The sequence below is a fragment of the Poecilia reticulata genome, linkage group LG10 (assembly GCF_000633615.1).
Source record: "Poecilia reticulata strain Guanapo linkage group LG10, Guppy_female_1.0+MT, whole genome shotgun sequence".
Taxonomy (NCBI): Eukaryota; Metazoa; Chordata; class Actinopteri; order Cyprinodontiformes; family Poeciliidae; genus Poecilia; species Poecilia reticulata.
Genome location: NC_024340.1, coordinates 13,571,152 through 13,581,112, shown reverse-complemented (window position 1 = coordinate 13,581,112; position 9,961 = coordinate 13,571,152). Strand labels below are relative to the sequence as shown.

General features: G+C 37.9%; 1 protein-coding gene across 2 annotated transcripts in view; it reads left to right on the top strand.

Moving 5' to 3' along the window:
• Positions 1 to 393: 393 nt before the first annotated feature.
• The window catches only part of htr4 (5-hydroxytryptamine receptor 4), a 146,715-nt gene continuing 137,147 nt past the window's right edge, over positions 394 to 9,961 (top strand). Inside the window, exon 1 of one of the 2 annotated variants that reach the window (XM_008420850.2) lies at positions 394 to 867. The gene's annotated coding sequence lies outside the window, so the exon portion shown is untranslated. The remainder of the gene's footprint in view (positions 868 to 9,961) is intronic. The other variant, XM_008420849.2, reaches the window with a different exon arrangement.

The window sequence follows — 9,961 nt, the reverse complement described above, 5'->3', positions numbered from 1 at the left end:
CCATAATTGAACCAAACATAAATGGTTAAATATGTTACACTGTAAAATACACAAGTTTCTCTTTTTGAACTGAATTCAGAAAATAATCTAACTTCTTATTAATTTATCTGCTTCATCTACGTGTTGTTTTCTGTACACTGACTAAAAGCAGTATGCTGGCCACATGAGAACAAAATAACAAAAAGTTGCATTTTGTTGCAGATCAACAAAAATCCTATATTTCTTGTGCGCTCAAGATTTGTGTTTAATTGAAAGTTAAAGTTTGCCTCCTTACAAGTGCACAGGTCATTTCAATCAGTAGCGCGTCAGCAGGGACAGCCTCGACCAAATGGATCGTGTTAGTTAAATGTAGTGTGTCGGTGACGGAGACTGCGAGAACGAGTGAGTGCTTCCGTTACTTCAGGGCTGAAGAAAGGAGGAGGGACTTGACCGGAGCGGTTTAATGTCCACTGTGAGTTTACACAAAGCGAAACGGCGTCAACTCCTCCGCAGCCGACTGACCGGACACAATCCGCGGTTCCTTTAAAAACCTTCGAGGTTCCCTCAACTCTCTGCAGGGGTTTCTGCACTCCTCTTTTTACAGAGTGTCCCTGTCTCCAGAGTCCCAACCAGCAGCGCGCTCTTCAGCTCGCCGGCTTTTTGCGCACGGACGTGTCTCCAAATTCCGCCACTGGTCTTTGCTGCGCTGCGCTCCTTCCACTCAGCTGAGCAGTCCCGACCGTCAACTACAGCCTGCGGTTTCTTTCTCTTTTTTTTTGCTCTCTCTGTTACTTATTTGTTGTTTTACTGAAGAGCAGCGGGGTTTTGGCTCATGGGTATTTAGTGTCGTGACATGCTTTCAGGACCCGGCGCCTTCACAGAGAAATGGTGAGTGAACTCCACTTCTTTCTGCCAGGCATTTCTGTGCCCGCTTCCAGTTTGTTTATGTTCTGCGTGAAAGGGTGAACTCTTCAGATAAGCTGTCGCTCACACACTACAGAACGCGTCGCCTCCACCTGTCATGTGCAACCACTTTTAGAGTGTCGGAATTCCCCAAATAAGTGAACATATTAGGAATACAGTAATTTTGATTTATTTTTTTTATACCTCTGTGTTTCACCAGGTCTAATTCAGGGGTTTATAATCCATAAAGATTTGTTTCTTCATTCAGAAGGATTTAGTGGATAATCCCCCATAACGTTGTATGGCGTTTGTTGCCAAGTTTCATTTCACTTTCACTGTAAAATGCACCAAAACAGTTTAAATCTAAATGCACGTTTTCGTACATTTGACCCCTGCACATCCGGGCGGGGTTGTAGCTACCCTTTTAAATCGATCAGTGATCCATTGATAAGGAGGGCTGTGGATAAATGCACGGAGTGAACTGTCACATGCTTCTTGCCTGTTGCAGCAGGAGGCTGTGCGGGAACACCAAATCCTGTAAGTTGAAAAGCCAGTATTTTCAGTTCTGTTAAATGTTTGGATAATGGGTTGGTTAATGTGTCGTTCATTTGGCTGGAATGGTATTACAGGTTTGATCATGACAGGTTACAGTAGGACATACTTCAATTGTCAAGTTTTGATTGCCATGCTGACAGGAAGTGACCAGTGTTTGAATGAAAATAGATGATTTGGACTGTGGAGGTCAATTATTTTTATTTTATTTTTCACATTAGAAGTTATTTTAGGTTTCAGAAATTGAGTATGAAGTTCTGGGATTTTATATTTTGAATTCATCACTCTTTTACAACAGTTTTGTCTTCTCTGTGCTCAAACGTTTTCACAATGACTTGGGCTAAGGCCTGTGATTGCAATCTTTTATGTAATATTTATGGTCTAATCGTGCAGACAATCCATTTTCCATCGATCAAAGGTTGAGGTACAATGTGTCGTTTCGTTGGCTCAGATGTTGATTGGAGGATCACAGTTTTATAATTTACAGTTTACAGTCTGGAGCTTGCCCTTGACAAGCAAGATGAGCTGGAGAGCAGCCAGAGAACTGCAATTTTACACACAAACGACTCCAGGTGTTAGTATAGGGGATAGATTTCCTGAGACGATTTTATTTATGCGATACTGTTGAGAAAAGAACATTTACCACTTTCTACCTTTCCTGCTTGTAGAAACAGCTCTGCATCTGATTGTAAAATTCCCTTAGACACAGTTCAATACAGATCAGCTTCTGTTTTTCTGTTTTCAGATGTGCCTGTGATTGTATTCACTATTTTAACTATTCTTTGCATTTGTGAATTACTAAAGGCATACCGGTACCATGAGCTTCCTATTTTCATTCCTCATCTATAACTTTTATTTATTTATTTATTTATTAATTTATTTATTTTATAATGACATAAATTAAAAATTTTGACATCAAATATATTCTACAAAATAGCAAAAAGTGAAATTTTACCCAGATATTTTTTTGACAGCCTATAAAAAGTAAGTGAAATATTGTGCTCTGCAAAATATTTGAGGCATTTTGTTGCAGTTTTTATGTTTTATGCTGTGCGGTTAACTATGAGCTGACCCACTGGTAATATGTTATATTGCATCCACCTTTGGATCCCTGCTGGGGAATTCTAAGCAGTGATGGAAAGTACAGTGCTGTGTATAGTGGCTGTTTGTTTCTGGGGGGATGGTGCCAAAGGGTCGCACTCAGAAAACCAACAGATGCATCTCCAGTGGCAAAACCTTTGTTGGCTTGTTTTTGGTTAGGTAATGTTTGTGATTCACAATTACAAATAAACCTAAGCTTGTTGAAAATATAGATGAAGTTGTAGTTGGCATAAAACTGTCATTTTTATTCATCAACTATTCTTCATGCATTATTTTTTTCCTGTCCTTTAAGGTTTTCTCAGGTTGTCCACTAGAGGGCATATAATTGTATATAAACTGCATTTCTAAGCAGGAACTTTGTTGGAAATAGACAGTTTTTTTTGAATGAGCAAGCGTTTAGGCAATGTCTGCTACAGGAGATTCAAGGATTTCTCAAACATGCATGAATCAAAGCAACACTCCAGGTGTGTTTTTGATGAGGGAACAACATTATAACATCATATCAAGTTCAAAAAGTCTTTGCCCCCTTCGGTCCTGTGGGAGTATGATCCATGAACCTGAAACCTAGCAACTGACATGTTTTATTACATTGTGGACACCATTGGTTCTTCCAGTGGTGGTTGAGGACGTTGTTCAAGCTCAAAGTCTTCATTGACAAAGTCAACAATAAGGCCTTGCCTTCATGACCCTAAACAGTAGTAACAACTCAGCCTTATCCTACTTATCTACAAGTGGTAAATTACATAACATGATGGCAGGTTTTGCCAAGATTGTATCGGTTAAAATGACAAAATTATAAATTTAGTACCCAAAAAGAACAATGAAGCAGTTTTAAAGCCAATAATTGAGTGTCTAAAATTGATCTACTTGGATTAACATATTTCAGATAATTATTTTGGCTCTCTTCATGTAATGCTGAAATGCATGTGCACTTTAATACATATCTACTGATCCACCTGTTATTCCACCTTATTTTGATTCATCTGCAAAGTAAATAAATTCAATTCAATTAGTGGATAGCCCCAAAGAGCTGCAGTATGTGTGTGTATGCACATGTTTGTGTGTGTGTGTGTGTTTGATAATGAAAAAATGTCTAGAGTGCATATCAGCATTCAGGCTGCATATCAGTCTGAATGCTGATATGCAGTTTTTCTTATCTTATTTTTATCAACATGCAAGATTTAAGTTGGATTGATTTGCTCTTTATACTAAAATGCACATTGTCTGTCTGGAATCAGAATGCAGCAACATGGTTTAACCAGCCTGTGTTACCATGTTGTTGTATAGACCTGTCAATATAGGAAGCAAATGGAGAACTTTTGATGCTAAGTGGTTTGGTAACACGCAGTCTGGTACACATTGTACAGAACAACAAGAAACTTTGATTGCAGGGCAGAAAGTCCAGAATGTCAGTTAATGTGCTGACACTCAGTAGTTTGTCATTACATACATGAAGGGGCAGAATAAGTCTGCATGCGGGGTGGATGATGTAAATATGAAGCTGACGAGGCTGGAGGGAGCCACAACACCACTGCAGATGGTGACTGATGGTGGTGGACTTTAGGCAATGATGCTCCTACTATGTTTTGATAATTACTTTACATTGATGAAGATTTTCTTACATGCATCATGCCAACCTGATATTTGATTTGCGTGAATTATCAAGTTCTGCCATCTTTTGCTTAGTCGTCTACAAGCTTCTGGCATCAATCTGACTAAAAGTTTTACCACTTTTCTCGGCAGAATTTGAGTTCATTTTATTTGTTAGGTTTTCTGGCATAGACCTCAACACGTTTTAAATGGGGTGGGGCTTCATGAAGGTTATTCCAGAAGCTTAGGGTGCATTTACTGTATCCATTTCAAAACCACTTTAGGTGTGTTTGAGATCATTGTGAGCTGTATTAAATCAGCTCTGCTTCTGCTTGGCCTTCTGTGAATTGACCAACTGCGTCTGCAGTCACAATTTCTTACATAATAAGAGTCTGTTTAACCTGAACTTGTTTTTGGTTTTTAGATATGCTGCTTCTTTTCCTTATTGGTCCCTTGTTTAAGGACTTTTACACTATAAGGAAGGTTTCAGTAGGAATACATGAACAGTTTGTTATTTTTCTGATAGATTTTTTGGGGTCAATTTGACAGACTTGCGACCAGCACAGCAGTAATGGTAACAGAAGAAGAGTCTGTCTCAGTATACTGTCTCATTATACAAAATACTAGCATTGTACACAGTCTTAACGGCATGCATTTAAAGTGCTAGTAGTACATTAAGAAATGGTAGTTATTTCTTGTGCTGAAAATTGGGGTTTTGAGCAATTGTCTTTTCACATCAAGCCCCTCCTGGGACATTTCTCCTGTAACTCAATTTTTTGGAGTGCACAGATAAAAACTTAATTTGACTTTCTTAGATGTTTGCAGGAATGGGTGGGTTGAACTGTCATCACAAAAGACTGATAAAAGTAGTCTTGATTCCAGTTCTTTTATTGTTCAGTTTGACAGTGAGCTCATGTTTGTTGCCTCCAGTGTGGGTGGGTGGCACCGTTTCTGTCTCTTTCACGGTTTCATTTTAAACTCTGCCACAAACTTTCAAGTCAAGGAGACGTCTCGTTTTAGCAAACTTGTGAGGGAAAAATCCTCCAGTGAAAAGGAAAATGCCTTTTTGTTATTAGATTTTGACAACTAATTTTGTAATAATTTGTTTTCTGACAGTTTTGCTGTGGAGGGTGAGGCCCTTAAATGATCAAAGGTTGTGGTCTATTGCTGAATTATCAATGATTTTCTGTGCCAATCATTCTGTGACAAACATGACTCACCCACATCCATATAAGCTCCTGCAGTCTTAGCTTTAGCTTGAACCACATTTTTGTTGACTGATTTCAATATTTTTGCTTTGTTATTGTTGGTGGTGACAGTGATAGGAGCTCGTCCCCCAATCGGTGGGTTGCTGGTTTGAATCCTTGCTCCATCTGCCTCAGTTGCTGTGTCCGTGGCAGACACTTCACCGGCCTTGTCTGCTGGTGGTGGTCAGATGCCCTGGTGGCGCCGCTACATGCCAACCTCACCCTGATATGAAGCAGGGGTCTGTCATACTGCCTCAGGGCAGCTGTGGCTACTATCCAGTAGCTTACTACCTGCAATGTATGAATATGTGAATGACTGAATGTAGTGTGAAGCACTTTGGAATCCTCTGGACTTGAAAGAGTTAAACTATTACAGCCCATTTATCATTTGTTGTTGCTTATTTAGCTCCAAAATGGAGATATAAATCATTTGGGGCTTGAATTTTAAATGCATCGTGGAGGAAAGACACTGATATGAGCCAGGGGTCAGTTGCTTATTCTGGTGGAAACGCATAAACATTTGCACAGGATCAATAGTGACTTTCTTTGCTTTCCATAATGTCTTAACTGTCATTCTATGTTTCTGTGGCTGTGTTTGTAACACATCTGGTACTACATCTGCTGTGTCCCAAGGAGCTACTCTGGTTAATTTACTGTATTAAACTCACAATCAACTGCAGTGTCTGCACTTTGATAAAATGCATTTTCAGCACCTGCCAGGATGTAATTGGCACGACCCATAGAGGTGACCGGACAAGAATATGATGGGGATGGGAGTTTTGTGATCAGACATTTGAGCAAATTTTCTGTAGCTCCCATCCCAGGTATAAGTTTATGAAATTCAGGGTTCTCTTAAATGCACATTCTGTGAGGGCTTAAGGTGAAAACTCAACAAAATCTCAACCTTAAACTATTCTGCACTTCAAGATCTGTAATAATTATTAACACAATCTAAACGAGCAACTTTACACTTTATTTTGATGAGTCAAAGTGAAGTGGTACAATCAACAAAAATCCAATATAACATAAAGATCATCACCAACAGAATGAAGCTTGTAAGTGTATTGGCATTTAAAGTCCAATCTAAAAAATAAACATTTTACTGCTTGGAACGAAAATACACTTTGGTCCTCAGTAGGGGCAATTGATTTTAAATACACGTGAAAACAGAATATACCTTATTCTTACCCAATACAGTGGCGTGGCTTAAAATATTTTATTGGGGGCATTTTCATATTTTTTTTAAAGTGACAACCCAATATTAAATTGTTCAAAAATAAAATAATAAACTAATATTTCAAATGATTTGAGTTGTTGTTTTTTTGCCAATCTTGTACAATTCAGCTCCTTTATTCATTTATATAGAGAATGAGACATATGTTTTTATCTTGTTTTAAGGGAAATTGAGCAAAAAAACTAAAAAAAAGTTGGAATGAACTTAGTAGAAGTTTAGTTTCTGTGTTGGCTGCTCTTTCTTGAAATATGACAGAATAGAGAGGATTGGCTTCACAGTAGCAAATGTAGCATACAATCCTTTCTGTGCCATTGTCTGAGTGACCATTATTATCGCTCCAATCGCCAAGAGTGCGGTTATTTCCTAGAGCAGCGAAAGGTGGATGCTCATGGCAAAACAATAATGCGTCTCACCAGGGAGCAAGGAGGCTGCAGAGACATTCCCATTAAGCCTAGCAGTCCCGGTTTAGGAGTCTGTCAGAAGCATTGCAGATATGAGAGAAATGAGACCAATATAGGCTCCAACGCAACCCATGAAGGGATTGATTCTACTCTCCAGGCTGTTCGGTTTCCTCTTGCTGGAAAGTTCAAAGATTTTTGCCATATTTCTGTTGTCGTTTGTCTTTCTAATGATGTGGTGATGAACATGCATCATACTAACAGCAAACTTCTAGCAGTAGTGAAAAAGTTGAGTAAGGATATTCCCTGAAACTTAAGTAAAATATGATTAATACTTCTGTGGAATTATGAATGCATACAAACATGCAAGCCATATAATTTAGATTAACATCAACAAGGCAGCTGGAGTTTTCCTCCCACTTTTGCACATCATTTGTTTAATTTGATTAGATTGCTGGAAAAATTGTGTTTGCTCATTAGACTAGTCCTTGTAGTTCTGATTATCTTTGCCTGTAATGCACTGACAATGTACTTATACTCTTATCAACCATTTATCATTTTGCTGTAGAGAAACACATTATGAAAGCAACTAAATGCATCAGAAATGTAGAACACTTAAAATAACAGAAAATGTTGTCAAGCGTACTTAATTAACAGGATTTTATTGGAATATTGTTTAGAATGGATAAATAATAATAGTTTTTCTTGGAAGTATTTCTCCAGAATCTTTTCAGATTTCAACAAGTATTTTGAGTAAAATGCAAACATAAAAGACAATCCTGACTTTTTCTTAAAAATCACCCAAGTCATTATTTTTTACTGGCTTTCTTGTATTTAAAGAATACCACATGAAATGGGACATGAGTTTAATTTAAGCACTTTTTAAAAGTATAACACTCTTCATAAAAAAAAAAAAACACATTCATGATACAACAAGTTGCAATGTTGTATCTGGACTGATCAACAAGCACCAATGATGTCTCCTTTCCGAGTACTTTTCCCTGGAATAATTATACCAATAATGTAAAGCCTGCTCAGCATTGGTATCAGGTGGATGTAAGACAATTTGCATGCACGATAAGTAAAAGATTTTTGGAGGGCAGTCATGTAACAAGAAGAAAAGCAGAACAGTCACCTCTAATGCAAACATCAAAGGCAGACTGAAAATCTGCAAAAGGTACAAAGACTGGTAGAAAACTGGTGCAAATTCATTTTTAACATAGAATCCTTAATCTGATTGTTTGGTACATCTGAAAATGTATAAACTTCTCATGAACACATGAAACATTTGATTAAAAGATTACAAAAGTGACAGAAAAGGTTTTTTGTAAAAACCTAAAGGATCCAAAATGCTAAAAATAGTAAACACAATATGCACAATACATCACTTAACCCAGATAAAACATTAAGATGGTGCACAGTAGTGAGTGAAACACTTGGCCAGATTCCCACGATCACCAAATTGTTACGTGGCTGAACATCTCTGATGTGTTTTTGAGAAGATAAGTAACCGCTTCCTCTTCCTATCATCTCTGAAATAGCTTGAATATGTTATGCTTGATGAAAAGATTTAAACGCCCTGGAGCCACTGGCCAAAATCACAACTCAATCAAACCGAGAACATCATTTAAACGCGTCATTTGAGGATTTGTAAATGTGCTAAATCGATTTTGCCAAGATTTAGCTTGAGATACTAGCGGTAATCTTCTGTTTAGAGTAACAAACACGTTCAGTACAGCTTCACATGCAGAGGATGCGATTTGCATGTTGTTGAGCCAAGTCAAAATGTTAAACTCTCTCCCTGGTCCTCTGTTGTCTGTGCTGGAGCAGCTGAATAGGGGTAATTAGCTCTATTCATTGGCTGTCAGATTGGCCTCTGTATGGAGCCTCAATGAGCCACACTCAATGTCTGGTATGACGAAAATGAATCAAAGCTCCACAACATAATGCATTAGAAAAAAACAGCAGAAAATTAAGATGGATTTTTTTCTTTTTTATGTAGCTCCTTTTCAAGGCATAACTGGGACTTTAAGTCACAGAAATATAAACAGAACATGTCAGAAAACCTTTATGTCCTGCGTGGAGCCACTTAAAGCCATTATATATTCTTTGGAGCACTTTGGATGAAATGTGTGAAGTGTAGGTGAGCCACTACAACACACTTCAAAAGCTGCATATAAGCTGAAACAGACACTTTTTATAAACATACCTCCTGACATATTTTTATAAATGTTTTCAAAACTAATGTATACAGATGGGACTTAAATGGCCTAGACATAAATGATAAAAGTAATATATCTTATGCTCTAATACTTGCAACATGTAAACACTGTCATCAAGTAGTCCAGCTTTATGCTGGAACATCTGTTCCAACGCATGGATGATCTGGGTTATAACTGCTTGAATTATCATCAGAAGTGAAATGGAAGAATGCAGATGTTCACTGTAGAAAGCTCTCATTCAGTTTTATTGTGCTGGACTGAAAGAAATATGCAAAACGTATATCATTAAAATATAATAGCATAGGCTTGTTTGGAACGTGGTATTTATTGGCTGCTATTTTTCAGCTACCGTATACAATGCTGTCAAAAAGGTATTTGTTCCGTTACAAATGTTTTCATTTTCATTTCGTCACAAAATCTTTTTAGGTCATCTAACAAATCGTGATCAGTCAAGGGTTAGGAAAAACAAACGACAGTTTTCAAATGATGAATACACTTAGTACGGGAAAAATGCTACCAAACCATTTTATTTATTTTTCTGCGGTTAGTGGCAATAGCAGCTATAAAGCCTTTGAGTGTTTCTGGTATACCCATAGGCGTAGGAAGTGGGGGGAACGGGGGGACATGTCCCCCCCCCCCCCAAATAAGCTAAATTATTTTATTATGAGAGGAGCAGATCAGGCATAGGAGAGCCAGGTGGAGTTTCAGAGTGTGAAGATATAAAAATTATATTAA